The sequence below is a fragment of the Pinus tabuliformis genome, chromosome 5_2, assembly GCF_031772625.1.
Source record: "Pinus tabuliformis cultivar Carrire ecotype Pingquan chromosome 5_2, CPIR1, whole genome shotgun sequence".
NCBI classification, from domain to species: Eukaryota; Viridiplantae; Streptophyta; class Pinopsida; order Pinales; family Pinaceae; genus Pinus; species Pinus tabuliformis.
This window is the reverse complement of record NC_142306.1, coordinates 303,578,856-303,589,317: the sequence shown is the minus strand read 5'-3', so window position 1 is coordinate 303,589,317 and position 10,462 is coordinate 303,578,856.

Below are 10,462 nucleotides of genomic sequence, written 5' to 3'. Positions count from 1 at the left end.
CTAAGGTTGTATTCATTCTAAACTGGCCTACACCCAAATCTGCTACAAAAGTTAGAAGCTTCTTAGGAGCAACACAGTATTGGAGAAAGTTTATTTCTAACTTTTCCTTGATTTCAGCTCCCTTACATGCTTTAATAGGATTGAACAAGGTTTTTTGGTGGGGATGAAAATAGCAGAAAGCCTTCAACACCTTAAAAGAAAAGATTAGTACAGCACTAGTACTAGCATTGCCCGATCTTCAAAGACCATTTGAGATTGAAATAGATGCCAGTGACTATGCCATGGGAGCAATATTGACAACATGGTAAACCCATATGTTATCATTATGAGACATTTAATCATGCAGTAGTTAATTATCCCACATATGATAAAGAATTGTATGCATTAGTACAGAGTGTCAAAAAGTGGAAACATTATTTAATGTGCAAAGAGACAATTATACATACTGATCATCAACCACTTCAATATTTTCACTCACAAACTAAGTTGTAGCAACTAGGTGGATGGGTTTTCTATAACAGTTCATCTTGTCATCAAATATAAAACGGGCATACACAACAAAGTTGCAGATATTTTTTCCAGACCAATCATAAATGCAATCCACTATACTTAATGGTGGGCTCCAGTATTGCAGCAATAATGCTGCAACTCCTGGGACTCCCTTCTTTACTCTTATCAACCCGGTAGTTCGTAACAAACTTGGAAGCGATGGTGCTATATGCACAAGTACTAGCTCTTGCTGCAGCTGTCACTTGGTCAGCTGGCACAAGTCCGCTAGGGGCTCAAGCCAACTTCTATGAGCTCTTAGAAGAAGCTTTGTAACTGATGGATGGAAGCTAACTCAAAGGAAGTTGATCTACTTGCAGAAAGAAACTGAAAGCCAAAGAGTATCATAAACCCTAGCAAACCCTAATTCTACCAGCTAGTCCTACTGATGCAAAGGAGAGGATGCCAACTATTGAAAAAGATGCCATTACTTCTACAAAGGTAAAATGCACATGCCTATGCTATCTCTATCTGAAGAACACATCTTTCTATATTTTTGATTAAGTTATTAGAATTATCATACATGTGCTTTTAACTGGCTTTTCACTGTGCAGGGGTGGATCAAGAGAGGGAAATGCTTGGAAAAGGTTGGGAAGGCGCAGAGAAGGTCTAAGGAGTCCCTAACACCCTTCCAGAGAGTTTCACAAAGTTCAACTATCCAGAAACCTCACTTGTGAGCTTTTACAGGAAGTCTGCAGGGGTTCTACAGGATGTTTCAGGGATTTCTATAGGATGTTCAGAAATTTCTACAGGATGTTTTAACATTGGATTTTGGAGGATGGGTGAGTGAAAGAGGATGCATGAATGGATATGGAGGTAGGGTAGGGGTCTGAGATGACCCAGTGACTGATGGATGAAGTGATGAGAGGATGTGGAAAGCTAACTTGACTTAAGGAAGGCTAAGGCAATGGAAGAGAAAGAAGGTAGGGTTACGTGGACAGAAGAGTAGTTGTGAGATGAGGAAACTAACTAGGAGATGGAGCAGCTGGCCTGGACGAAGCTTAGGTGGATGAGAGAAAGATGGATATGCCCTGCACGGTGTGTACTTAACTGAACCAACCAAATCCTGCATACAATCAAAATCTTAGCTAATCTATCCAAACTGTCAACGAAACAAATGAACAACAGCTTTATTTCCAAAGAGAACCATGTACAAAACTTGATCAAAGAAACATCTAAAAAGGTTTGAACACATGACTGAATTCTACAAATGAAGACATTACACCAAAGATTGCATGGTCAAGCAAACTAGTGTTTTTGTTGAGCAGCACTGTTTCTACAATTCCAACCCCTAGTCCGAAAAGGGAGAGGTGAAACTGAGAGTGCAGGAAACCCTTTCTCTGGAGCTTTATCAATCTTTATCTTATCAATCTATTCTACACATCTGAAGCAATTCTATTCCTCAACAATGACCTACTTAACCAACACAACTAAATCTAGCTCAACAAACCACATTTCAAATGCAAAAAAAGGAAAATCACAGTGCTGAAAGGAAAGATAACAATACAAAGAAGGAGGCCCTAGGCTCTCAGGTTGGGCCCAACCGCGAGAGCTATGGCTCCTATAAAAAACTCAGAAATGATATCAAATCTGACTGCTTCCCATTATCAAAAAATAATCATAAGTCAAGAGTTATGCCAACAATGGCTACAAAAGAACAAAACAGAGCTAGCAGCCTGTAGTGCAGAATATGCAAGAGTTTTTCCAAAATTCTTTTTCGAAGGCTGAGGCCTTAACATTTATACACCACGAGGCCCTAGCTGGCCTCCTAAATCTATGAGACTTGGCTGCCCAAACTGTGAGTGAACAGCGCCTTCCAAGAAATCTGTTTGGCTGCCTTCTAGATCCGGTTTTGGTGGCCTTTGGAGCTCAAAGTTGGGGGTGAATATCCCGAGGGAGGCTATTTAATGCCATAGACAACCCCCCTACGAATCCTCAACCCAAGCTTTGGCTATCTCCTAGCCCATGTCTGCTCCATTTTGCTCCAACATGTGTCAAAAAATCCTGAAATGAGCACGTGTTAGCCACCTAGGAATAGTGACTACCCTTATTCGTACAAATGACATAAACATACAAAAAAATAATGCATAAGTTATGAAAAATGAAGGATTGAACAAGGGTAGTTAGGCCAAATGAGCCCAAAATGTTACCAAATTTGGGGCTCATCATCACCCCCCTGCTAAAATGATTGCTCATCCCTGAGCAACTAATCGAGCTCCTCGTCCTTCATTGCTTTAACCGCCACTCTCACATCCCAGGCTTCTGAAGTAGTATCCTCCTCACTGTCATGGAACCCGGCCTTCCTTTCCACCTCTTCCCATTGCTTATGCTCTTCTTTTTCTGTGCTGCCTTATACCAATCCCAAAAGAAAAGGTGGGCTTAGCTTGAGGCCGATCCAGCTGGCCTAGAGGTTTTGCATGGACTTCTTGTAGAGAGGTACCCATACTAGGCCCTCCCTCATTCTAGTTGGAGTGTGATACTCCCTGATTTTGAGGCTGTGGGACAATGTGTTCCACCTTCGGGTGCAAGCATGGACACAATTGTCCCCTAATAATCACTCCATATCCTCGAAATGTGCTATAGCTTGAGCCTGCTGATCCATGTATTTTAGTAAAGCCTGAGGGTTGGTTGTTAGGTGTTGGTGGGCGGATATCAATGCAGTGGGGTCCCCTGGCTCTGCTCTGATTAACAGTGGTTCATGTAACTCTCGGTTCATAACATCTTTGACATCTATCGCTCTCTTTTCTTCGTGGTTTAACCATGAGGTAAATGCCATCAGCTGCATATCTCCCACAACTATGTTGGGATCCCATGAAGTTACATTAGGAAGGGCCAAATTATGGAAGTAGAACTCTAATAGCTTGGCCTTGTCCTCTGTGGAGCTGTTGTTGCATAAATCTATGAACTGCTGGAGGTTTTGGATCTGGTAGATACCCCTCTGTGCTAATGCATTAATTTGGAACTGCAGCCACTGGTCTCGTAGGTATAGGCCATAAGATTTGGCCAGCTGCCTACATTGTAGAGCATCCATAGCCCAACTGGCCATGCAGGCCAGTTGTGCCTCTTTTTCTTGCAACTGTTGTTTGAGAGCTTGTATCTCTATGTCTGCTTGCAATTCCCTTTCCTATAGGTGCTGGTTTAGTTCCCTAAGACCAGCTTGCATTCCTTCTTTGCCTTGAGGTTCTGCTGTAGTGTCCTCTGATGTTGTTCCCCTTTCTTTCCTCTGTTCCTATAGCTGCAGTTTGAGCTTCTCATTTTCTTCCTGTAGAAATAATCGCTGGCAATTTCCCACGTGTTTTGCCATAGCTAATTCTCTTCTTGCCTCCTGTCACACGGAATGAGTTGTTAGTGTGGACACAACCGACCTTCCTAGAAGCCTAAGACTTTCTAATGACAAACAAGACAAATGAGAGCAATCCTTCTCTAAATATGTTTTTACAATATGAGAAATCAAGTGTTTAGATCCTACCTGTAACCCAACGCTGTTGTAGTAGTCCAGCTTCGTTGATCCGGATGAGCTCCTCCTTCACTTCGAAACCTGCATTCACTAGCAATCAAACAATTAAATAGCACCTGAATATCACATAAAATAAAACATATTTAACATATAGACCAAGGAGTATATGAAACAACTCATAAATAACAAATTGTTGAGAAGAATGGACTAATTTGTATTAAAAGGTAACAAAAGGAACCATTACAACCTGAGCCTTGGTGTTGTGCAAGTCTCTCCCAGGGTCCACAAGAGTTATCCTTTACTCTAATCAGCTCACCCACTTCCAAATAGAACAAGCAAAGATGGTAATCTCTCCTCACAAGCTTCTACAAGGAAGTCCTAATTCCAGCAGCATCTACCCTTAGGAATATTCAGCTTTCAACCTCCCCTCCCTTTGGCCCAATGCCTGTATTTATAGTGCTCTAGAGGAATTTATTCAGGTCCACCATCAATGGGATAAGCCCCTCTTTGGATGGGATAGCTCCCCTCTTGATGGGATAAGTTCCTCTTTGGTAGGGATACATGAACCATCTGGAGGCGCTTCATACACGTCAAACAAGCTTCTAGAAGACTCTAGAAATGACCACAAGTAACTTTTTAGAGTGAAACTTGCGCCTTTTGACCTTTACAGGAGTACGCACCCACCCCTTTACATACAGAGCGTACAAATATGCAGGTATTGTGAACTTGGGTTGCGTACACGCAGGTAAGGCTAAGAGAAACTGCGTACCAGAGATAATTGACTTTAAATGAATTTTCTCTCTTTCTTGAAGTTTCATATGAAGAGCAGAGGCATGAGACTTGCCAAGGAGGATAGTATGACAGTGGATGGAGCCATACTAACTGCAAATAGTCATGGTGACATTTTTTAGTGTAACAGATTGCCCCCTAAAGTGCGAAACCTGTAGTAGATTAGGGTTTTATATGATCTAGGAAGGGTGAAGTACTTTATCATTTCATGGAGTATCTTGCGGAGAGCCTGGTCAGAACCTGCAAATATTCAACACAAAATACATATATAAGATGATATCATCGCTGAGGTAGGCATTCCCATACTCAGATTGAAAACTTTAACTAACAATCTAACTACTGCTCTGATACAAGAATGATTTTGCAGTACATCACAATCGTAGACTTTTGTAGACATAGTATGGACGCAGCCATCTGTTTATGGTTAGTCTACTATATAATGAATACAAAACTCCTCGCAACCTGGATAGTGGAAACTAGATCCAGGGTCTTCATTTCTACTTCCCGAATTGGTACGATTCTATCCATGCGAATAAATGAGTCGATGTCGAGCATGGTAGAAACCACTTGATTACCGGTCAATGATGTAAACCGTTAACAAGTGTGAGAGAAACCACCAGTGATGTCAATGGTTCTCAAAGTACCCAGTACAATCCATGAAATGTGAATGAATGAGTTGATGTCGAACACGTCACGGAACCCTTTGATCGAAAGTCAATGATGTAAACTGTCGTCAAAGGCGAGAAACCTGCCATTGATGCATGCAGACTTCAAGGTACTGACGATTTCTAAGTCATCTTTCCAGATAATGTGCCGATGTCGATAGAAAGCGACCCGTTGTAGGCAAGCCCACAACACGAAATCATTGTTCAAGTTGAAGAAATGTTGCTGTAAGGACTGACTCAGGGATGGTCAAATGGATGACAAGTATTTTGCATATGAATGGTTTATTTGCAGAGACCTCTTGAACACATAACGACACGACAGATGGCTTGGTGACGATTGACCCAAATTTAATACCCGGAAACGGCTGAAGACTTTCAAAGTGGTTTGATCAACTTTAAGGCAAAGGATTTCCCAACCCAGGTGAATGAAAAGTGTCGTGTTCAAGAGCGGTGATAAGGTTCTTTTGTAACAAAGGATAACAAATAGGTTCATTCTTCTCTCTTTTCCCCCACCATTTCTGGCAAGTACCTCTTTATTTTTTACAAGCTTGAGGAGGATAACATATGCTTGATTATAAGCTCATCCTTCGGATGAGTCCAACTTAGTTTAGATTCAGACCCTAAGAAGGAGTGGTCCGTTCCTGTTTGTAATCGAACAGGTCCTTTACTGTGAAATTTTAACGAGTCCAGTATAGGATAAACTCGGCGTTTTTTAATTTTAGAGAGTCTGAAAAAACTAAAGAAGACTCCAAGGTGAACTTTTTCGTAAGTTTCTGTCTCCCAAGCCCGAAAAAGTATAAAATAATACCTGAGAGAACCGCTTGATCTTGCGACGAACGAGTACTTTCATGATTAATGCCTTTGACCTGAAAAGTAAAAAGTGATTAGAGACATGTCGTTTTATTTCCAGTATCGAATTTGAAACGACAAAAATCCGGCAATCTTTTCTTGTTTTTACGGTCAGAAAAGGGCTATAAGAGGACCGTCTTTTAATTCCATTTTAACGAGTGTAAAAGAAACGCTCGTCAATATTTTCATGTTTTAGGAGTCAGAAAAGGGCTTAAAAGATGACTCTGATGTCTTGGTTCGTGAAAAATGATGATTTTACCCTAAAGTCCTTTTGTCCTGCACAAAAACAACAGATTACTCATAGCTATTTAAGATGGGCAAAAATACATTGAAAAATATCTTTTCATGGTAAAAAATAAACAAACTTAGCATTCATTCATCCAAAAAACCTATAAAAAGACTTTTTACCATGTCATTTTTACCATTTTACTGTTGAGGTTGAGAAAAGGGCTTTTAACAAGAAACTTCCCGTGGACTTTGCGGAGAATCCGACCGTCAGAATCGAGTGCCGTCTCTTTCAGGTATTTCACAACATCCTCCTCTTCAATTTCATCCGTTTAGAATTTCATTTCAAGTCTTAGTTTGATTTTTTGGAGGGTTTGGGGTTTTAGAGTCCGCTTTTCGGGGGACGCAGGTGCCCCATGGGCGACCTGCGTACCCCGACATTTTCCTATATGGGAAAATGGTCGGAGTACGCAGCCCACCTTCAGAACAGCTGCGTATCGCCGCTCTGTTTTCTGAACGCAGGGTGCATACTCCGCGCAAAGCGGATTTTCAAACCCCAAACACAAAAATCAACCATCAAATTTTTATTTTATGAATTCTAATCAATGTTTTTTCGTGTGTAGACTGCCCACCATGCTAGATTGGTGTGAAAGAGAACACGAAGATGTCGATTTGGCCGCAATAGGTCATCAACCTTCCATTGATGCTTTAAAGGCATGCGGTCTCTACAAGTACTGGGCCATACCTAGCATGAGGGCCCAGGTGCCATTCTTAGAGTGGCTGGTTGAAAGGTGGAACATTCAGGATCAATGTTTTTACATCGGAGAACACCAGCTCGAGATAGAGTCCTCCGACATATACTCTCTCACTGGCTTGCCTAACAGGGGCGAGCAACTCTCTCTATTCGGGACTAGGTCGGGTGGCCAATCCCTTGCTAGTCTCCGGCTAGAGTGGTGCAACAATCAAAACCAGGATAAGGGGATAGAAATCAAATACATATCCCGACCTGAACTTATGGTAATAGCCTTTACAGTTACCAGACTTTGCGGCGCTGCCGCTTTGCACATAGCCACTGGTTCCCAAATGTGGATGGCTATAGATTGCTTCCAAGGCACCATTTTCAACTGGTGCGATGCTGTGCTGGCCAATATGAAAGGCCAACTGACTAGGGCAAAGAACCGACAACTGAAGACCTTTGGATATGGGCCTTTAGTTGTGAGCTTTGCCCTAGAGAGAGTTCCAATGCTGATCCCCCAGCATCTTACAGTTCCAGTTGGGCCTCCTCGGGAGCCTAAGTTGACGAGATGGGTTGCGGTAATGGCCCGGCATCCTGATGAGGGAGCAGAAGTTGTTCGATTTCCTGATGGTTACTTTCACTGGCTGGAAGGCCAGGTCTTTGCGATTCAGGATTTTCCTTATGCCGGAATGGATTTTCGCAATGATCCGGACATGGTTCTTCCACAGGGAGAACAATGGGACGACAGAGGTATTTCATTTTTCACAAGTTTTTTAAATTATCTATTTTTTTTGTTTTTTATATATCGTCTCAAAACTGACAGCACAAATTTTCAAAATGCAGATGTAGGCCCACAGCGTCCGGCCAATCTCCGGGCTTTTGAGAGAAGAGTACCAGCTGTACCAGCACCAGCCCCATAGGATGCGGCCACAGAGACCTTGGCCGAGCTGGAACAGGACTTAGAGCATCTCACGGCAGGCATACCAGAGACGACTATAGACGACATTCCTATCCGACTTCAATGCTATGTGGTCGCAGTCCCGGGACCTTTCAGGAGGTTCCTGTGTAGGGTAGCGCGGGCAGTGGTCTCGTATAGAGAGCACCACCAGTGATTGGCTAGTCAATTTTGTAGACACATATGACATTTTTGGTTTTTTGTACTTATTATTTTTGCAGATCATAAGGTGTTTTTCAACCTATGATCGAAGACGATGTATATTTTTTGACACACTCCTATCTATATATATCATTATTACCGGCTTATTTTGTTAAACATGTGTGATGAAATGTTTATAAATTTACATTTATTATTGTTACAAATGTCTATTTAACATTCGAGACGCCATTGCATCTGCTAATGTATTTAAAGAACTTGGAATATGCTGATATTCAATGTAATCAAATTCACGTTCCAAGAGACGCACCCTCAAAAACAATCTTAATAACACTGGATTTCTAATGGCATAGACTCTATTAAGCTGTAATACAACGAGTTCAGAATCTAACCTCACTATTAAACTCCGAATCCCAAATGAAATAGATTCAGATAATAGTTCAATCACTGCACTGTATTCAGCAATGTTGTTTGTTGTTTGACCGAGGCTCACCCCATGCATAGAAACTAACTCGTCAGAGGGCGAATAGATAACCCAAGCTGCGGAAGAGATATTCCGTGTACTACGACAAGCACCATCAGCAAATCCAATGTATGTTTGGAGAGGCGTCGACATCTGCAATATCAAGAGTAAAACCAAGATAAGCCAGAATAACGACGAAAAACACACTCTCTAAGCTAAGCACACTGTCTAAACTAAGCAAACATACAAGCTAGAAAGAAAAATTAACCTAACTAAACTAACTGAATCTCCATACCCACCATTTAAGCATAATACCTCTTTAGGTAAAGTCCATTTCTGGGCTTACCCAAAGAGTCCCCATCAAAATCTACTAGCTCATAGGCCCCTTTTGCTAGCTTTCGCTTGACAATGTAGGGCCCATGCCACATGGGAACGAATTTTCCAGCACCTAATTTATCGTTAGCTTGATCATACAATAGCACTAGGTCTCCTTCTGAAAAATTACGAGGGGTCACGTTGCGATCATACTGTGCTTTCATCCTTTTTGCGTGAGTCTCGATTGCCAAAGCAGCGTCACGTCGAGTCTCATCTAATTTAGCTAAGTATAACAGATGCTTATCCTCTTCGGAAGTAGTTGGGAGTAATTCGATAGCCATTTGAAGTGATGGGATTTCGCATTAAATGGGCAACACTGCTTCCAAACCATAAACTAGTTGGAAAGGAGTGAACCCTATTGATGTTTTTACTGAGGTTCGGTATGCCCAAAGCGCTGAAAATAACATGTTATGCCAATTCGACCAATGAATACCAATGATTCGTCGGATCATGATGACTAGAACTTTGTTGATGGATTCAACTAAACCGTTTTCTTGAGGATAATAAGGAGTAGAACTATCATGACGTAAACCAAGCTGGCTTGTGAGTTCTGTCATCATAATGTTTCGAAAATGGTGCCCATGGTCAGTGATTATCGCTTGTGGGACACCAAACCTAGCAATAATATGATTGAATATGAAAATCGCAACTGTCTTGCCATCTGCCTCGAATGTAGGCATCGCCTTGGCCCACTTAGTAAAATAATCAACCGCAAGGATGATATACGCATGCCCCCTGGCCGAGTGAGGGTTACATGTAATAAAATCGATACCCCATTTAGCAAAAGGACCAACGGTAATTATAGGTTGGAGAGGAGCAGGTGGTGCGCGCATCTTGCGATCAAACACTTGACAGTTGTGGCATTTCCGGACCGCAATGATACAATCTTTAAACATGGATGGCCAGAAATAGCCAGCACGCAACACCTTCTGAGTTGTGGCATACCCAGACATATGACTACCACATGCTCCAAAATGGCAGTCATTCATAACCCTTTCTGCCTCTTCATGAGTTAAACAATGACGAAAAACTAAATCCGCCCCACGACGATAAAGAGTATCTCCAATAATTTTGTACTATTGGGACTGGAATCGAATTTTCCGACGTTCTGACTTTGAAGCTTCGGGCTGAAAGGATTGGTTTTGGAGATAGACGATTATATCTCCATACCACGGATCTAAAGTGCTGATGAGAAACAAAGATTCGTCCGCAATGGGTTCCTCTGCCACAGTTTCTGTGTCAG